The sequence below is a fragment of the Schistocerca piceifrons genome, chromosome 3, assembly GCF_021461385.2.
Source record: "Schistocerca piceifrons isolate TAMUIC-IGC-003096 chromosome 3, iqSchPice1.1, whole genome shotgun sequence".
Taxonomy (NCBI): Eukaryota; Metazoa; Arthropoda; class Insecta; order Orthoptera; family Acrididae; genus Schistocerca; species Schistocerca piceifrons.
The window spans coordinates 885835892-885844510 of NC_060140.1; the positions used below are offsets into that span (position 1 = coordinate 885835892).

Here is an 8619-nt window from a genome sequence, read left to right on the forward strand (position 1 = left end):
AAATAGTTAGAAATATAATACTGTTTAAGCCTTTCTCATTTCATCAGTACCGTGTCACAATCACTGAGATAATAATAATAATAATAATAATAATAATAATAATAATAATAATAATAATAATAAACTCATGGACTGAAACGTAACAAAAGAAATTCATCAAATCCTTACAGAAATATGGATTACGGAGAAAATCCACAGGAGGAGGAAAGCACTCTGCAAATAAATCGCGACAAGACAGACTTAACTACTAACGTTTATCATTATTACCCGTCATTAACAAAATTCTCTCCAAGGCCTACAAGCTGAAACAAAGATAGGTGAATTCCAAGCAGGCTCAAGAAAAACCACGAAAACTGGCGTTGAGACAGGTGAACAGCAGTGTAGCCATATTTGTAGACTTTAAGGAGACTTACGACTCCACAGAGAGGACACACTAGAAGAGTATGGAACAAACGGAAGAACTAGGGCACTCTTACGATAAACAATCAAAGACACCACATCCAAATTAAAATTTTTGGGAGAAGTTTCAGTACTATTCCGAACAAACGCAGAAGTCAGAAAATGAGATTGATTTTCTGCCTTTATTCAAGAAGAATTTGGACAAAACTGTCAGACAATGGAAAGAAAAAGTAAAAGAGATTCAGTTAGGAAGAACACATACAAAGAAAACAATAATAAAATGCCTGTCATTTACACATGACCTGGTAATACTCTCAACAACAGATCACATGGGATGGAACAATCACAAGAAATTTCTGCCAAAACAGGTGTACAGATATCATAGAGAAAACTCGATATATGGAGAGAAAAAACAACACACAAGCCATGAACAAAAAATTGGGAAACGTCAAAGAGTGGAAAAATTCAAGTATCTAGGGGAATATGATGAATACAAATAGGAGGTAAAAAAACACATCCAACACAGAAAGAACAGAAGAGACAAACTCACCTGGACACGCTACAATAAACAACTACGATAAAACCAACACGAATACCATAAAATAAATTACACTAAAACAAAAGAAAAGGCCAATTAAGGCGCTAAAATAAAATTTTAAAACACAGATATTTTCAAAAATTGCAGACATCCGTTCTGCAGACGAACATACATGTAGAGTGGACAATAACAAACGAGGATTTTCAAGACTTAAAGGAAGCAGGAATCAATAGGGAACTAACAAATTAAAGAGGCAAATTCAGAAACAAAATTAATGTGCACGAAATTTGAAATATTTGGTTGGAAGAAAACGGGGAAGAAATATAAACAGAAAGAGTGAAACAGAAACACAGTTAAAGATTGAAGAGATTTTGGGAAGAGAAAAATGAGGAAACAAGACAAAATTGAATTATCACATAACATTCAAGTTCAATCGCTGTCATAGGGACAAAACTGTGTAATAATAACAATAGTAATAATAATAACAATGATGTAATACTAATAGTAAAGTGAAAAATTGGAAGACAATATGGAACGAAGGGAAGATATTACATCCCCAAAAGAAATAAAAAGGGGCATCTGCTAGGGAAAAAGGACAGTAGGAGCACCATTAGACAGATAGATCAATGTGTGAAGTCGTAACGCCAGCCAACCACTTAATCCCTGAAGTGCGAGGTAATGGCAGCAATAATAATGAAATTCGATTTAAAAGCTAAACATAATCATTGTGTTATTGGACGCAGCTCAACATAAAGGATTCATCGGTTCAAATGAAGGGCAATGGGTATCTCTTATCCACACAGTAAAAGCAGCCACCAGCTCAGAGTTCTCATTTTAAGCTGGATCCATTATCTTTTGACTCTCACCCTGTACCTATAGCGTTTCCTCCTTATGGTGAGGCCAATTAACATGAAATACGATGGAAAATGACCTGAAAGTATCAATGCATAGATTATAATGTTTAGAATAACAAAAGACTCGTCGCACTAGCCAACGTTTCTCGTTTTTCCCGTAGAACTGCAAGTCCCGACTGACTGACCTTGGTTGCTAGGTCCCTTGTAGGGCGGTACCTGGATGCTGGCTATTGTAACGTCATAGGGACGACCCACCACGCCTTTGCCTGGGGCAATGCAGGTTCCCTCTCTCGGTGACCACCCCGCGGGTATAAATTCGCAGAGCTGCGTTCTGAGGGCATCAGTTGGCAGCGACGACAACAGAAGGCAACAACATGAAGGCTATCGTAAGTATTTCTTCGTCTGTCTTCTGGGATATGTATTCCATTGAGAACGTTGTAGGCTGTTCCAAAGTCTTGAACAAGATTGTGTTAGCTCGACCTACATATCTTTCATACATAAAATGCTTTTTAATGTTCTACCAGTAATAACTGATTCTTACATCACCGGTGGCCACTAAAAGCATATGATGTCATAAGTTGGACGAGCGAATAATATCTGAAAGACTTCTCGTTTTCTAAAGTGGATGTACTACAAAGATTCTGATACTTTATGATTGTCACAGGCCACTGATATATGGCATCAATTCTATGTTGCCAACAAGATCTCTCAGGTAGCTTCCTACAGCTCATATCAAACCACTTTCCGAACAATATGTGAGTAATCTGGCAGGAAATTTCAAAATAGCGTACAGAGTGAACGATTTTTTCTGAAAGTAGGTACTAACTTTTTTGAATACTACGTACAGATGCAAGTCACTTGCAAGATATTGGAATTCATTGATATCACGAACCGTAATAACAGGTAATGTAATAATTTTGGGAAAAAAGTGTTAAATGAGCTACAGCTAGGATATTATGTAGATAAACTAGCTATCCACCTTAGGTCCCGATAATTGTAGGTTGCTAAATGTTAAGTGGGAATCCAGGAAATTTGTGCCAACTGGATTCGTCAGTTGCCCTAGTAGTTAGTTCCTAGCCTCCTAGCCATTATAATATAAAAGCTTATCTATTGTAGCCTCCCAGGCACCAGCCTCTTGATGCTCAACTTAAGCGTGTAGAAGAGCGCTCCGACAAAAACTTTGTACAAAAATATTGAAATAGTTGTATACAAATAAAAAGTACTTTCCACTAAATGTCTAATCTGACAACTGTTTGCCGTCGAACTAATATCTTTTTGATACAAAAAATTTGCATATGTTACTTTCCAATAAAATGTAAGTGAGGAGAGGGAAGAAGAGTCAAGTCTTAGAGACTAACACAGGGATAAATTATGATACAGCCGAAGAGTAATGGTAGAAGCAGGCATGTGGTCAGGAGGTATTCTAATGTATGTATAAGTATCACAAGATACGTTTCCAGAAAACAATTTGGCAATATGATAAGCACTTGCTTAATAGTGTGTTGGTGCATCTCTGGAACGCAATATAGTAGCAGTTCTGCGTGGCATGGATGGTGCAATTCCTTGAAAGCGTTCCCAGAGTTATGTTGCACCAGATGTCTACAAACAGGTTACTAAATTCCTCTAAATAGCGGGTCGGGTATTTGTTGGTGCAGATGTGGTTAATAAAAAGCGAATTTGGTGGCTAAGACATCAACTCGGTCTGCGTCCGTGCCGTGCTGTACGTTCCGATCAACCGTTCGTCTGGATAACAGCGTCTTCTGACTCGGTGCTCGACCTGATGTAACAAAAACCGCGATTCATCCGACCAGGCGACATGTTTCTATCACACAACGGTCCAGTTCGATGATCCTATGTCCACTGGAATCGTAATTGACGTTGTCGTTGGATCAACGTAGAACGCATAATGATCGTCTGCTGCGGAATCCCTTGTTTAGCAATGTGTGTTTTAAGATACGCCCCAAACATTTTACCTTTATCAGCATTGTAATCGACCGTCGGATCTGCCTCAGATCACCGCTATCCTGCTTTACACAACTAAGTTTCGTTGTCCGTCAATCACATTCCACGGGTGCTCAAGACTGTAGCAGGCGAACAGCCGGAAAGCGTTGGCGTTTCCGAGATGCTCTTTCTCAGGAGTTGGGCCGTATCGATTTGCCTTTCGATTTGCCCTTCCTCAAAGTATCTTATGGTAACAGATTTCCCCGTGTGCAGATCACATCATCACTAGACTGATTCTCCATTCATCACCACGCTGTTGATATACAAGCAATACAGAGTCACGACTCAACACAGCCACGAGGGGGCATTCAACATCACGGTTGGAAGTGTTCATAATGTTTCGACACACCAATGTACGCCAGCTGTGCAAGGGTAACAAGAGGCTTTGGCAGAAGTTATGTGGTGGTGAAGATTGTGGCAGTGACGACTAATAATGTAGAATGACAGAAGGCAATTAAGACTTGAAAATGGCAAGGGCGTTACTTACCGAAATATTGGTGTTTGACGAAATTGCCTAAACTTATTTAGAAGCATACGCCAGGAGAAGCTAAAAGTTCACACTGTTTTGTGTATCCCATTTCTGACCTTAAATTATCTTTTTTCCACGAGGGTGGCGCACGATACCCAGAACCACTCGGAAGCAGTAAGCAGTAGTATACATCATATCTCTGCCCAGAGGCGCTCTTCTTTCGCAGCTCTTCCTGTATGACTACTAGTAAAGGTTACAACGTTCAGTCAGAAATAAGTTTTGTTGCAATTTCAGATTTAGATCATTGTATGACCATCTTCAGAGCAGTAAATGAAAGTTAAATCATTAAAACTGCACATAATAGAGCAACACAGTGACCGGAACCTTGTCTGGAACGAACATTATTTTCGACTGATTGCTGTACCCTTTACTACCTGAAGTAAGTACAGTCGTTATTCACACCTGTTTTCACATAGAGTCAAATCTTCCTTTTTGTGATACTGCCTATGGTATGTGTAGGCTTAGCTGTGCTTAATGAGCACAGGCAGAGGTTCTGTGAAAATTTATTGCACTTCTAGTGATTTATATCTAGACCGCATGGCAAGTTACAGTTGTTCGAGTGAGTCACACAAAGATCTTCGCTCTCAATTTCGTGCCTAACAACATCATGTCAGGCACAGCAACGCAGAACAAAAAGGATGTGTCACACTGGATGTTTCAGACTTCTGGAGAGGGACAAATATGAAACATATCGACCTTAGTGGCAGTTTAAAACAATGTACCTGACAGGGACTAGAACCTAGGACTATTACCTTTCGAAACTAGAGCAAAAACCGATGGTCCTTCTGCTGTATCATTCTAGAACTCGAGTGTAATCGGCGAATTGACGGATTAGAAAAACCATTCTCCAATATTTGCACTTATTCTTTCTAATTTCGGGTCATAAAAATGCCTTGAGATGTAGCGAAACCAATTAATTAATTGCTATATTATGCAAATGTTTAAATAGGTGTGACTGGTCAACCGAGTGGTCTCAAACATATAGACATCTCTTGAACGAAATTATTCGGACATGCCATAACTCATGGTAACTTTTTCCCCTGAACAATGCAAATACTCATTAACTAGAAACTATTATTGACATGTAAGAAACATCTACCTCGCACTCTTAATCGACGTACATATTTGCATACTTGGCCTCTGAACTGATGTGTTGCTTAACAAGATTCATGTGTCCATTAAGCGCCATACTCTCAGTTTCAGAGAGATACAACGTATTCATCTCTGTACACCTAGAGGTATTGTACTAATGATAAGTGTTTAACACGTAACAAGGAAATAATAAAAAAGGGTTGTAAAATTTTTACGTGTCCGTATTGATGATAATTTATGCTGGAAAACCACATTTTGGAGCTTGTAAAACAAGTCACATTAACACTTCGAACATTACAAAGTACACTGATATACTTTGCATATTTTCAGTCAACAGTCAATAATGTCAGATGGAATATTGTTCTGCGCAATTCGTGTTTAAAAAGCAAAAGTTTTCATTGCTCAAAAAGTCCTGTAAGAAATATGTGGTACTCACCCACGATCATCTTGTCGACATCTGTTTAAGGAGTTAGGCATACTGACTCCTGCTTTGCAATTCATTTATTCTCTCATGATGTTTGTTGTAAATAACCCACTGCAGTTTGAAAAGGAATAGAACTGTGCACAATTACAATACTGTAAGAAAAAATGTCATTCATTAATCTGCTTTGAGGTTATCTTTAGCAAAAAAAGGGTGCACAATGCTGCACCCAAAATATTTCATCTCTCATGTGGTGATACACAAGTAAAATTTACATACAAACTGAAATACAGTAAAACAACTTATGTTATTTTAATGTATGAAAGTTGGTGGGCATGAATTAATGTCTCACATCTTTATATTAAAATAATGGTCAGCATGTAGCCCTATATATAAATTATATTGTTATTTGAATGAAAAACGATTCTTTCCAATGCATTACGATTTAACATGCAAATTATCCATGGAACATAAGATTAATTAACGTTGACATGTATTGCAAATATATCAAGGTATTTCTGTCACAGTTACACTAAATATCGAGTTTTCAGGTAGATTATTTGCAGTATTGGGTTCTAAATGCCAGTTTTGACAAAAGAGAGACTTGCGCAACCTGATAATAATACATTTCGAGAATATTGTTGTAAATGGTTGCCCATTTCCTGTAGGATGTCCACAACGACTGCAATTCATTACTTTAATGTAGTATCTTTGTCATATTTTTCTCTTACTATTTATCGACAAACTAAAAGAAAATATTTATATATTCCTACCAAAGCACACTAAGAGTTTATTATTATGTGAAGATTCATAAAATTAAATAGTGTAAATACTGTAATAAATGAAAAGCACCAGTTTGCTTTTGGTCTACAATATTACTTTTATTGTTAACCGGTTTTCGGCTAACAAAGCCATCTTCAGACATTTACTCAGTAAATGTGTGTGGCCATACTCAGTAAATGTCTGAAGATGGCCTTGTAAGCCTAAAACCGGTTAACAATAAAGGTAGTATTGTAGAACAAAAGCAACCAGGTGTTTTTCATTTATTATATTGTTGTTCTACCAAGAAAAGGTGGAAGATTCTGTTAATATATAAATATTGTGCTGAGTTCATATTTTGCTGCTCATGCACTGGTACTATCAGCGTCATAAGATTTATAATCAGAAATAAAATAATAATCCTTAATCATCTACAGACCCAAGGAAATTTCTCGCCTAACTACAATATAGTCGTCAATACAGACGACGCTGAAATTCTACTTTCAGAGATCCGAGTCCCACATCCAGATGCTATAGCATTCACTGAGTACTACTACATATTTTGTATCTAACCATAGATATTCTTTTTACTCTGGTGGTGTTTGTTTGTTTGTTTGTTCGTTTGTGTGTGTGTGTGTGTGTGTGTGTGTGTGTGTGTGTGTGTGTGTGTGGCCACACCCATGCCCTGTGGAGGCAGCTAGCAGTACTGCTACACGTACTATCTCTGATCAGAGATATTGTCTCCCCACAGGTATACCTTTTGGTGGTGCTGGCTGTGGTGTGTGCAGCCCTGGCGGTGCCTGGCCCAGCGCCCTTCCCGCGCCCTGGCCCTATTCCAGTGGCTGCCGAGCCCAGAGAGACTCTCCGTGGCAGCGAGCAGTACTACTACTACCCCTATGTCTACGGATAAACTTGAACCGAATCACCTCGAGCTCTTAGTAACGGATTTATCGACTTGGCACTGAAATGAAACTTCTCCTGGCCATTTTCTCCATGTTTGTTATATTCTTAATGTTCTCACTCACCCAATAAATTTCACTTCTTCTTTCACAATGTGTCCTTTTCTTTAAGAGGAATTAACACATCAATTTCCCTATCCAGTTCCTACTCATTCAGCTATTTCTAAAATTAAATTTCTTTCCGATAATACAGAGCACGCTGCAACAATGGTTCTGTGTCTAAAATGACTTATTTGTGCAATAATCGTCTAGTTCAATGAAAAAAGTCTTCTTCCTGCTACTGTCAACAATTTTCTCTCCAGTATAGACTATGTGTAGACAGAATAATTAATTTTTTATTCTTTTTGCATGTTGTTCAATTCATTTAGTTTTCTTTTAGCAACGTTCAACAGCCACTTCAGCACTGTTGACAGTCGCCACATATACAACCATGGGAAAACTGCCTGGTGATCGATCATATGCTAAGATGCAAAAATTCTTCAGAACAGGATTCCAGATCTGCTTAACAAGACTGAGACAAGACTCACTTCTCCGAGGCCTTGAAGATTTCATCGAACCTAACGCCATTCTGGATAAATTTTTTGATGAAACTACACTTTTATGTAGGTATTCAACAAATGAATGATGTAGTCACAGTGCCAAACACCAAAACTTGTCCATCATCGCGTTTACATTTGAAACCCTGTCAGCACTTTGGCGCACCTAGTGGTCTTGCATCCATACGTATCTCTGTGACCTAGTTGTGCCACTTAAAACAAGTAGAAGTTCCATCTGTAGCGCGACAGCTGTATAAAATAGTCCCAGGTTTCACCAATTATTGATGTCAAGCATTCAACTGACGAATAATTCGCTCCTGCGTTTAATTTATGTGTACTTGTGACATCGAAATGACTTGACACTTGATGGGGCAGATGCGAGCTGATTTTGGCGCATTTATTTTAACTTGCAGGACTCTGTTTCAAGGCAATGGCGCATTGAAGGCTTCTCACAAACATGTCACTCTCATACTTAAATGTAAGTTATGGACGTATCAAAGATATAAACGTTCAGTAGATAGTATTACAACC

At 38.3% G+C, this 8619-nt stretch overlaps 1 long non-coding RNA gene across 1 annotated transcript; it reads left to right on the forward strand.

The window, feature by feature from the left end:
• The first annotated feature begins 2130 nt into the window (after positions 1-2130).
• LOC124789927 lies at positions 2131-7646 on the forward strand. The gene is made up of 2 exons (XR_007016189.1): positions 2131-2177; positions 7345-7646. It is a non-coding gene; the product is annotated as an uncharacterized LOC124789927 (long non-coding RNA).
• The last annotated feature ends 973 nt before the right edge of the window (positions 7647-8619 follow it).